A 10,568-nucleotide genomic window follows, 5' to 3' on the forward strand; every position below is an offset into this window, starting at 1 on the left:
TTTTCTTTACAGTCGCTAGGATACATTTCTCAATACTTAGGTCACTTTTTCGAAACTCTTAACACAGTTCTCTTAACCAACTTTCAGCTTGGCACAACAGTTCATTTCACATTCAAAATGCACTAAAACTACCAAATCACTCCATCCATGTCTCAAATTAACTCCTTCTCCCAGAACACTAGCAAAGGTTGTCACCCACAAACCAATGACCTCCAGTTTTTTACGATCACTATGACCATTTTTTCCATACTTTTAACAGCTTTTTCAAAGATTATTTTTTGGGCTTTTCTGCCTTTATTTGACAGTACAGCTAGTTGAGAAAGGGGGGGGGGGAAGACATGCACTAAATTGCCACAAGTCGGATTTGAACCCTAGACCTCTGCATCGAGGCATAAACCTCCAAGTATATGTGCACCTGCTCTACCCACTGAACCAACCCCGTCACCAATTTGTTTCTTTTGCTGCAGAGGTTCAATACAAAAAATGAATGACTCATCTCAGAGTAGCTTTATAGAATGTACAGAAAAAAAGGAGACAGAGACAGAATTGTCCTGGTTCTCCTCTTCCTCTCCCTCGTGAAGGCATTGTTCTTATTTTCTGTGTTCATCTACAGTATATTGTTCAAATAGGTCCTCTTTTACTGGACTACCATAGGACCTCTTTAACTCTACTACCATATGATGATGGGATTGGGAGAACCTCAACACCTGAGTGTGTTTCCTAGAAGGGAATCAGCTGGGATTGATCTATAACTTCAATCAGCTGTTTCTCAATAAATGCATGTATAAAATGCAGGGGATATATTTGAGTTTCAATTTACAATATGATCAGCTGTTCACTTTGACTTTAGCCTATAAGTTAGGGATACAACGTGATGTTATCTGTTCTGACATACAGTGTGAAAGCATTTGTAAATTTGGCAGTAAAGATCCATTGTTCTGGTCTTGGTGGAGCTTGTGTGTAAAAGAAGTTCAAGCATTTTAAATGTGTGTTAACTATATGCATTTTGTGTCAATGTGTTAATTTTAAAGATTACACAGACGGATGTTGTGCTAACTGTGTTAAGAGTTAGAGAGGTTAGAGAGAGTTAGAGAGAGGAAAGTTGTTAAAAGTATTGAAAAAAAGTGTCATAGCGATGGTAAAAACACTGTAGTCACACACCGATGCACTGGGACCCACGTTTAGATCAACCTGTTTTTTGGAAACGGTCCGGTTTGATCCGGCTAAAGCTCTCCGCTATCTCGGTGCACTTGTGGCACTCAGCTACTACTGCCAAGAGCTAATCGGCTCACAGACTTCCAGCAACATTTGGAATAGTAACCATGAGAAGTAGTACCCACAACAACAACAACAACAACAACACAGCAGCAGACCATCTTTATGTAACGTCTGTGTTAATCCAGATTAAATCCATCTCAGTGTGTAGTAAACAGGAAACATTTGGATTTCATTGTTCAAGTCAGAGTTCACTTTTCTGAGAGAAATAAGAAATTTGTTGGAGTCTTAGTGAAGGTCAGGGGAAGTTTACAGCAGTAATCCTTTCCCCGTCAGAGGACTCAGTTCTACGGATATACCAACAGTTAGAAGATCAACACACAGAACTGGGTGGTATTTCAGAAAGGAGGTTTAGTGAAAACTCTGAGTTTGTTAACCCTGAGATGAGGGAAACTCTGAGTTTGTTAACCCTGAGATGAGGGAAACTCTGAGTTGAGGGAAACTCTGAGTTTGTTAACCCTGAGATGAGGGAAACTCTGAGTTTGTTAACCCTGAGATGAGGGAAACTCTGAGTTTGTTAACCCTGAGATGAGGGAAACTCTGAGTTGAGGGAAACTCTGAGTTTGTTAACCCTGAGATGAGGGAAACTCTGAGTTTGTTAACCCTGAGATGAGGGAAACTCTGAGTTTGTTAACCCTGAGATGAGGGAAACTCTGAGTTGAGGGAAACTCTGAGTTTGTTAACCCTGAGATGAGGGAAACTCTGAGTTTGTTAACCCTGAGATGAGGGAAACTCTGAGTTGAGGGAAACTCTGAGTTTGTTAACCCTGAGATGAGGGAAACTCTGAGTTTGTTAACCCTGAGATGAGGGAAACTCTGAGTTGAGGGAAACTCTGAGTTTGTTAACCCTGAGATGAGGGAATCTCTGAGTTTGTTAACCCTGAGATGAGGGAAACTCTGAGTTGAGGGAAACTCTGAGTTTGTTAACCCTGAGATGAGAGAAACTCTGAGTTTTCCATTTCAGAAAGAGAGGTAACGTCTCCTCAGAGTCAGTTACTATGGTAATATGGTAATATGGTACTATGGTACTATGGCAGTCTCCTCCTTCTGACACAGCCCTCTCTCATCTCTTCATTCATTCATTTATTCATTCATTCAGGCATTTTAGCCCAGTTTGTTATCGGCATGAATAAAATAAATGATGTTGGTTTATTGACCATGTTAGGCAGACAATAAAACGTTTTATTTCTCAAAACATGGCATTTCCTTTTGTCTACGATCCCGTTGATAAAGAAGCTGCTTTACTTCACAGAGAGTTAAACATACGTCTGGAGAGGATATTGAAGCCCCGACATTTAAATTTTTAGATAACTTCCTATTTGAGCGGTATCATTTTTCTTCACAGTCGATCAGTTATGTATCCTACATAACCTTATCATCCTCATATGACTAACGTATATACATAACCTTATTATCATATCACTAATGTATATACATAACCTTATCATCCTCATATGACTAACGTATATACATAACCTTATTATCATATCACTAATGTATATACATAACCTTATCATCCTCATATCACTAACATATATATATAACCTTATCCTCATATCACTAACATATATATATAACCTTATCCTCATATAACTAACATATATACATATCTGTATATATAGCTGTCCTGGTTGACACGACTCTTCAACATTGCGTGGAAGTCTGGGACGGTGCCAAAGGAGTGGCAGACTGGGGTGGTGGTTCCCCTTTTTAAAAAGTGGGACCAGAGGGTGTGTGCCAATTACAGGGGTATCACACTTCTCAGCCTCCCTGGTAAAGTCTACTCCAAGGTGCTGGAAAGGAGGGTTCGGCCGATAGTCGAACCTCGGGTTGAGGAGGAACAATGCGGATTCCGTCCTGGTCGTGGAACAACGGACCAGCTCTTCACTCTCGCAAGGATCCTGGAGGGAGCCTGGGAGTATGCCCAACCGGTCTACATGTGTTTTGTGGATTTGGAGAAGGCGTATGATCGGGTCCGCCGGGAGATACTGTGGGAGGTGCTGCGGGAGTATGGGGTGAGGGGGTCTCTACTCAGGGCCATCCAATCTCTGTATGACCAAAGTGAGAGCTGTGTCCGGGTTCTCGGCAGTAAGTCGGACTCTTTTCAGGTGAGGGTTGGCCTCCGCCAGGGCTGCGCTTTGTCACCAATCCTGTTTGTAGTATTTATGGACAGGATATCGAGGCGTAGTCGGGGTGGGGAGGGGTTGCAGTTTGGTGGGCTGGGGATCTCCTCGCTGCTCTTTGCAGATGATGTGGTCCTGATGGCATCATCGGCCTGCGACCTTCTGCACTCACTGGATCGGTTCGCAGCCGAGTGTGAAGCAGTTGGGATGAGGATCAGCACCTCTAAATCGGAAGCCATGGTTCTCAGCAGGAAACCAAAGGAATGCCTTCTCCAGGTAGGGAATGAGTCCTTACCCCAAGTGAAGGAGTTCAAGTACCTTGGGGTTTTGTTCGCAGTGAGGGACAATGGAGCGGAGATTGGTCGGAGAATCGGCGCAGCGGGTGCGGTATTGCATTCAATCTATCGCACCGTTGTGACGAAAAGAGAGCTGAGCCAGAAGGCAAAGCTCTCGATCTACCGCTCAGTTTTTGTTCCTACCCTCACCTATGGTCATGAAGGCTGGGTCATGACCAAAAGAATGAGATCCAGGGTACGAGCTGCCGAAATGGGTTTCCTCAGGAGGGTGGCTGGCGTCTCCCTTAGAGATAGGGTGAGAAGCTCAGTCATCCGTGAGGAGCTCGGAGTAGAGCCGCTGCTCCTTTGCGTCGAAAGGAGCCAGTTGAGGTGGTTCGGGCATCTGGTAAGGATGCCCCCTGGGCGCCTCCCTAGGGAGGTGTTCCAGGCACGTCCAGCTGGGAGGAGGCCTCGGGGAAGACCCAGGACTAGGTGGAGGGAGGTCCAGCTGGGAGGAGGCCTCGGGGAAGACCCAGGACTAGGTGGAGGGATTATATCTCCAACCTGGCCTGGGAACGCCTCGGGATCCCCCAGTCGGAGCTGGTTAATGTTGCTCGGGAAAGGGAAGTTTGGGGTCCCCTGCTGGAGCTGCTCCCCCCGCGACCCGACACCGGATAAGCGGACGAAGATGGATGGATGGATGGATATATACATAACCTTATCATCCTCATATCACTAACGTATATACATAACCTTATCATCATATCACTAACGTATATACATAACCTTATCATCCTCATATCACTAGCATATATACATAAACTTATCATCATATCACTAATGTATATACATAACCTTATCATCCTTATATCACTAACATATATACATAACCTTATCATCCTTATATCACTAACATATATACATAACCTTATCATCCTTATATCACTAACATATATACATAACCTTATCATCCTCATATCACTAACATATATACATAACCTTATCATCCTCATATCACTAACGTATATACATAAACTTATCATCATATCACTAATGTATATACATAAACTTATCATCATATCACTAATGTATATACATAACCTTATCCTCATATCACTAACGTATATACATAACCTTATCATCATATCACTAATGTATATATATAAACGTATCATCATATCACTAATGTATATACATAAACTTATCATCATATCACTAATGTATATACTTAAACTTATCATCCTCATATCACTAACGTATATACATGAACTTATCATCATATCACTAATGTATATACATAACCTTATCATCCTCATATCACTAACGTATATACATGAACTTATCATCATATCACTAATGTATATACATAACCTTATCATCCTTATATCACTAACATATATACATATAACCTTATCATCATATCACTAACATATATACATAACCTTATCATCATCATATCACTAACATATATACATAACCTTATCATCATCATATCACTAACATATATACATAACCTTATCATCCTCATATCACTAACATATATACATAACCTTATCATCATATCACTAACATATATATATATATAACCTTATCATCCTCATATCACTAACGTATATACATGAACTTATCATCATATCACTAATGTATATACATAACCTTATCATCCTCATATCACTAACGTATATACATGAACTTATCATCATATCACTAATGTATATACATAACCTTATCATCCTTATATCACTAACATATATACATATAACCTTATCATCATATCACTAACATATATACATAACCTTATCATCATCATATCACTAACATATATACATAACCTTATCATCCTCATATCACTAACATATATACATAACCTTATCATCATATCACTAACGTATATATATATATAACCTTATCATCATAACACTAACATATATATATATATATATATATATATAACCTTATCATCATATCACTAACATATATACATAACCTTATCATCATCATATCACTAACATATATACATAACCTTATCATCATCATATCACTAACATATATACATAACCTTATCATCATATCACTAACGTATATACATAAACTTATCATCATATCACTAACGTATATACATAACCTTATCATCCTCATATCACTAACGTATATACATGAACTTATCATCATATCACTAATGTATATACATAACCTTATCATCCTCATATCACTAACGTATATACATGAACTTATCATCATATCACTAATGTATATACATAAACTTATCATCCTTATATCACTAACATATATACATATAACCTTATCATCATATCACTAACATATATACATAACCTTATCATCATCATATCACTAACATATATACATAACCTTATCATCCTCATATCACTAACATATATACATAACCTTATCATCATATCACTAACATATATATATATATAACCTTATCATCATAACACTAACATATATATATATATATATATATATATATATATAACCTTATCATCATATCACTAACATATATACATAACCTTATCATCCTCATATCACTAACATATATATATATATATAACCTTATCCTCATATCACTAACATATATATAACCTTATCCTCATATCACTAACATATATACATGACCTTATCATCCTTATATCACTAATGTATATACATAACCTTATCATCCTCATTTCACTAACGTATATACATAACCTTATCATCCTCATATCACTAATATATATATATATATATATATATATATATATATATATATATATACATATATATATATATATATAGACATATATATATATATATATATATATATATATATATATATATATATATAACCTTATCATCCTCATATCACTAACGATATACCAGTCCTTCCAGAAAAATGTGGAGTTTTTTTGTGATTGTTGCGGGCAAAAATCCTTGATTATGCGTCACGTTTTCTTAAAAAATGCGCTGGAATTTTGCAGGATATTTATGCAATTTTATGCGATAAAATTGCGGAAACTTGCAAAATCTGCGTTTTGATGAAAAAGAGAAAACAATGTGATTTCAGAGATGTTCACGTCGCATAATTACGTCACTTCATGGCTACAGGGGAACATGGCTGCTCTTTGTGTGAAGTTAACACAACATTTTTATACTTTCTGCTAAGATATATCATGGGACTTTTTTGCTGCCTTTATATTGTGGTGGTGCATGTGCGTGAACCTACTCTGAGTTGTGTGTGTCTGTGTGTGTCTGTGTCTGTGTGTGTATGTGTGTGTGTTTGTGTGTCTGTGTGTGTGTGTGTGTGTGTCTTGTTGATTGAACCAACTCATATCGGCTGTTCTAGAACCGAAAACTCAGAGTAGCCCATCTCGGTGTAAATCAACTCAGATATCAGTGTTAGACTCAGACTCTGTAAAACCTTCTAACTGAAATAGGGCCCAGTTACAAAGATTGTTGTTCCCATTAGTCACACACCGATGCACTGGGACCCACGTTTAGATCAACCTGTTTTTTGGAAACGGTCCGGTTAGATCCGGCTAAAGCTCTCCGCTATCTCGGTGCACTTGTGGCACTCAGCTACTACTGCCAAGAGCTAATCGGCTCACAGACTTCCAGCAACATTTGGAATAGTAACCATGAGAAGTAGTACCCACAACAACAACAACAACAACAACAACACAGCAGCAGACCGTCTTTATGTAACGTCTGTGTTAATCCAGATTAAATCCATCTCAGTGTGTAGTAAACAGGAAACATTTGGATTTCATTGTTCAAGTCAGAGTTCACTTTTCTGAGAGAAATAAGAAGTTTGTTGGAGTCTTAGTGAAGGTCAGGGGAAGTTTACAGCAGTAATCCTTTCCCCGTCAGAGGACTCAGTTCTACGGATATACCAACAGTTAGAAGATCAACACACAGAACTGAGCTTCTGCTTTTATACACAAAATCATACACACACACACACACACACACACACACACACAAACACACACACACACACACACACACACACACACACACACACACACACACACACAGACATATACACACACACACACACACACACACACACACACACACACACATACACACACACACACACACACACACACACACACACACACACACACAGACACAAACACACACACATACATACATACACACACACACACACACACACACACACACAAACACACACACACACACACACACACACACACACACACACACACACACACACACACATATACACACACACACACACACACACACACAAAACACACACACACACATACATACACACACACACACACACACACAGACACAAACACACACACAGACATACATACACACACACACACACACAGACACACACACACACACACACACACACACACACACACACACACACACACACATACACACACACACAGACACAGACACACACACACACACACACACACACACACACACACACACACACACACACAGACACACACTCAGACACACACACACACATACACACAAACAAACACACACACACACAGACACAGACACAGACACAGACACACACACACACACACACACACACACACACACACACACACACACACACACACACACACACACACACACACAGACACACACACACACACACACACACACACACACACACTCAGAGACACACACACACACACACACACACACACACACAGACACAACATGTAATTTATCTGCTTATTACATTTGATCATCTTCTAGCAGAACACTGATGAATGAAATACATTTACATCATGTAGCATGGTGTGTGTGTCTGTGTGTGTGCGTGTGTCTCTGTGCGTGTGTCTCTTTGTGTGTGTCTCTTTGTGTGTGTCTCTGTCTGTGTGTGTCTGTGTGTATGTTTGTGTGTGTGTGTGTGTGTGTGTGTGTGTCTGTGTGTGTGTGAAAGCTGTGTTTAACATATTTTATCCATTAGTGCATACACATGTAATCAGCATCTCTGTTCTACGTTTGTGTAGCTGCTCTCTAATCTCTTTGTGCGCTTCGTGTTGGCGTTGTTGTGCTCGTTATTGGCCCCGTGACCCCTCCGTGTGACCCCTGAGGGGAGACGGGCAGCGACCTGAACACCGTGACCCGGTTTCAGCCGTTTCCGGCCCAGCGTGAACACGTTATGACCGTGGTGAAGAAAGCTGTCTTTGTGGCCGACGCGTCTGTGTTTACGTCTCATTAGCCGATGGCGAGCTGAGACTCCGGCAACAGGAACTCACAACAAAAGCACGCTGCGTTCGCTCCATTTAACCTTCAGTTCGCTGGCAGCAAACAACGTGACGTCTGAGTGAGCCGCTCACATGCACATGAGACCCTGGTCACACCATAGACAGTTACAGACATGGACCACCAGACCCAGGGTCTCTGGACGGAGACCAGTGAAGCACTTTTCATTAGCATGTTAGCATATTTCAGTATCTTGCATATACTGTAAGCATGTTGCATATGTTAGCGTATGTTAGCGTGCTGCATATATCAGAATGTTAGCAGATGTGTTTGTGTATTAGCATTTTGGCATGTTAGCATATGTTAGCATATGTTAGCATAGAGTTAGCATGGTGTTAGCAAGCGGGTAAAGGCTGGTAACTGCCTATTTTTTTAAATCTACAGTTGATTTCATGCCTAAAAAGTTCTCAGAAGTGAATTTAGTGATGAGTTGTGAATGCTGGGACACGTTACCAAGTGATGCATCCTGGGTAAAATGGGTAATGTGTAAACAAAATTTGTTGATGAAATGTGAATGTGTGTATTGTGACCATAGGCAGTATATATATAATGGACCAGCAGACCCCGTGTCTCTGGTCTGAGACCAGTGGAGGATATCAGAAGTCTCTTTCCCGGTGCTGGCTGAGTGTTACTGAGCAGCCTCCAACTGAGCTTGAAGACGTAGATGTGACGTGAGCAACGTGTCTGAAAGTGTGAAGTCTTCTGGTAGCTGTGAGAGAGAAATCTCAATCATTCCCAATCTCACAGAGACGGAGAGTGTAGGTATATGTAAGGAGATAACATAGACACAGGCTAATTACTGATCACTAACATGCTAGTTAACATTAGTAATTACTGATCACTAACATGCTAGTTAACATTAGTAATTACTGATCACTAACATGCTAGTTAACATTAGTAATTACTGATCACTAACATGATAGTTAACATTAGTAATTACTGATCACTAACATGCTAGTTAACATTAGTAATTAAACCTAAACAGCTAATGGAAGTCCAAACTGCCTGCGAGCTTCTCCTGTACTATACGGTAATTCCTCTACTGTGTGACAGTAAGTCTCGTGGTTATGACCCAATCGTTAGCCTATTGTTATAAAAGCGTCTGCTACGGAGCCATAACGTGAGCTACAAGGTAATGGAGCCTTTTATACATTGTCGTGTTTCTTTAGAAATAAACAACGGAGAAATAGAGTCTTTAAACACTTCAGATGTAAAGTTATTCTCTGTCAAAGTGACGTCAGAATGAATGGGAGTCAATGGGATGCTAACGGGAGGTGATGGTTTGGTAGCATCAAAATGAATGGGAGTCAATGGGATGCTAACGGGAGGTGATGGTTTGGTAGCATCAAAATGAATGGGAGTCAATGGGATGCTAACGGGAGGTGATGGCGTGGTAGCATCAAAATGAATGGGAGTCAATGGGATGCTAACGGGAGGTGTTGGCGTGGTAGCATCAAAATGAATGGGAGTCAATGGGATGCTAACGTGAGGTGATGGCGTGGTAGCATCAAAATAGCGCCAGGACTTCTGGGTTGTGGAGAGACACTTACCCTGTTGGGTTACACAGTGACCGTGGTTACAGAGAGGGGAAGCCACGCCCCTTTCCTCAGGGCGCCGCGGGGAAC

This window comes from Perca flavescens, chromosome 1, assembly GCF_004354835.1.
Source record: "Perca flavescens isolate YP-PL-M2 chromosome 1, PFLA_1.0, whole genome shotgun sequence".
NCBI lineage: Eukaryota > Metazoa > Chordata > Actinopteri > Perciformes > Percidae > Perca > Perca flavescens.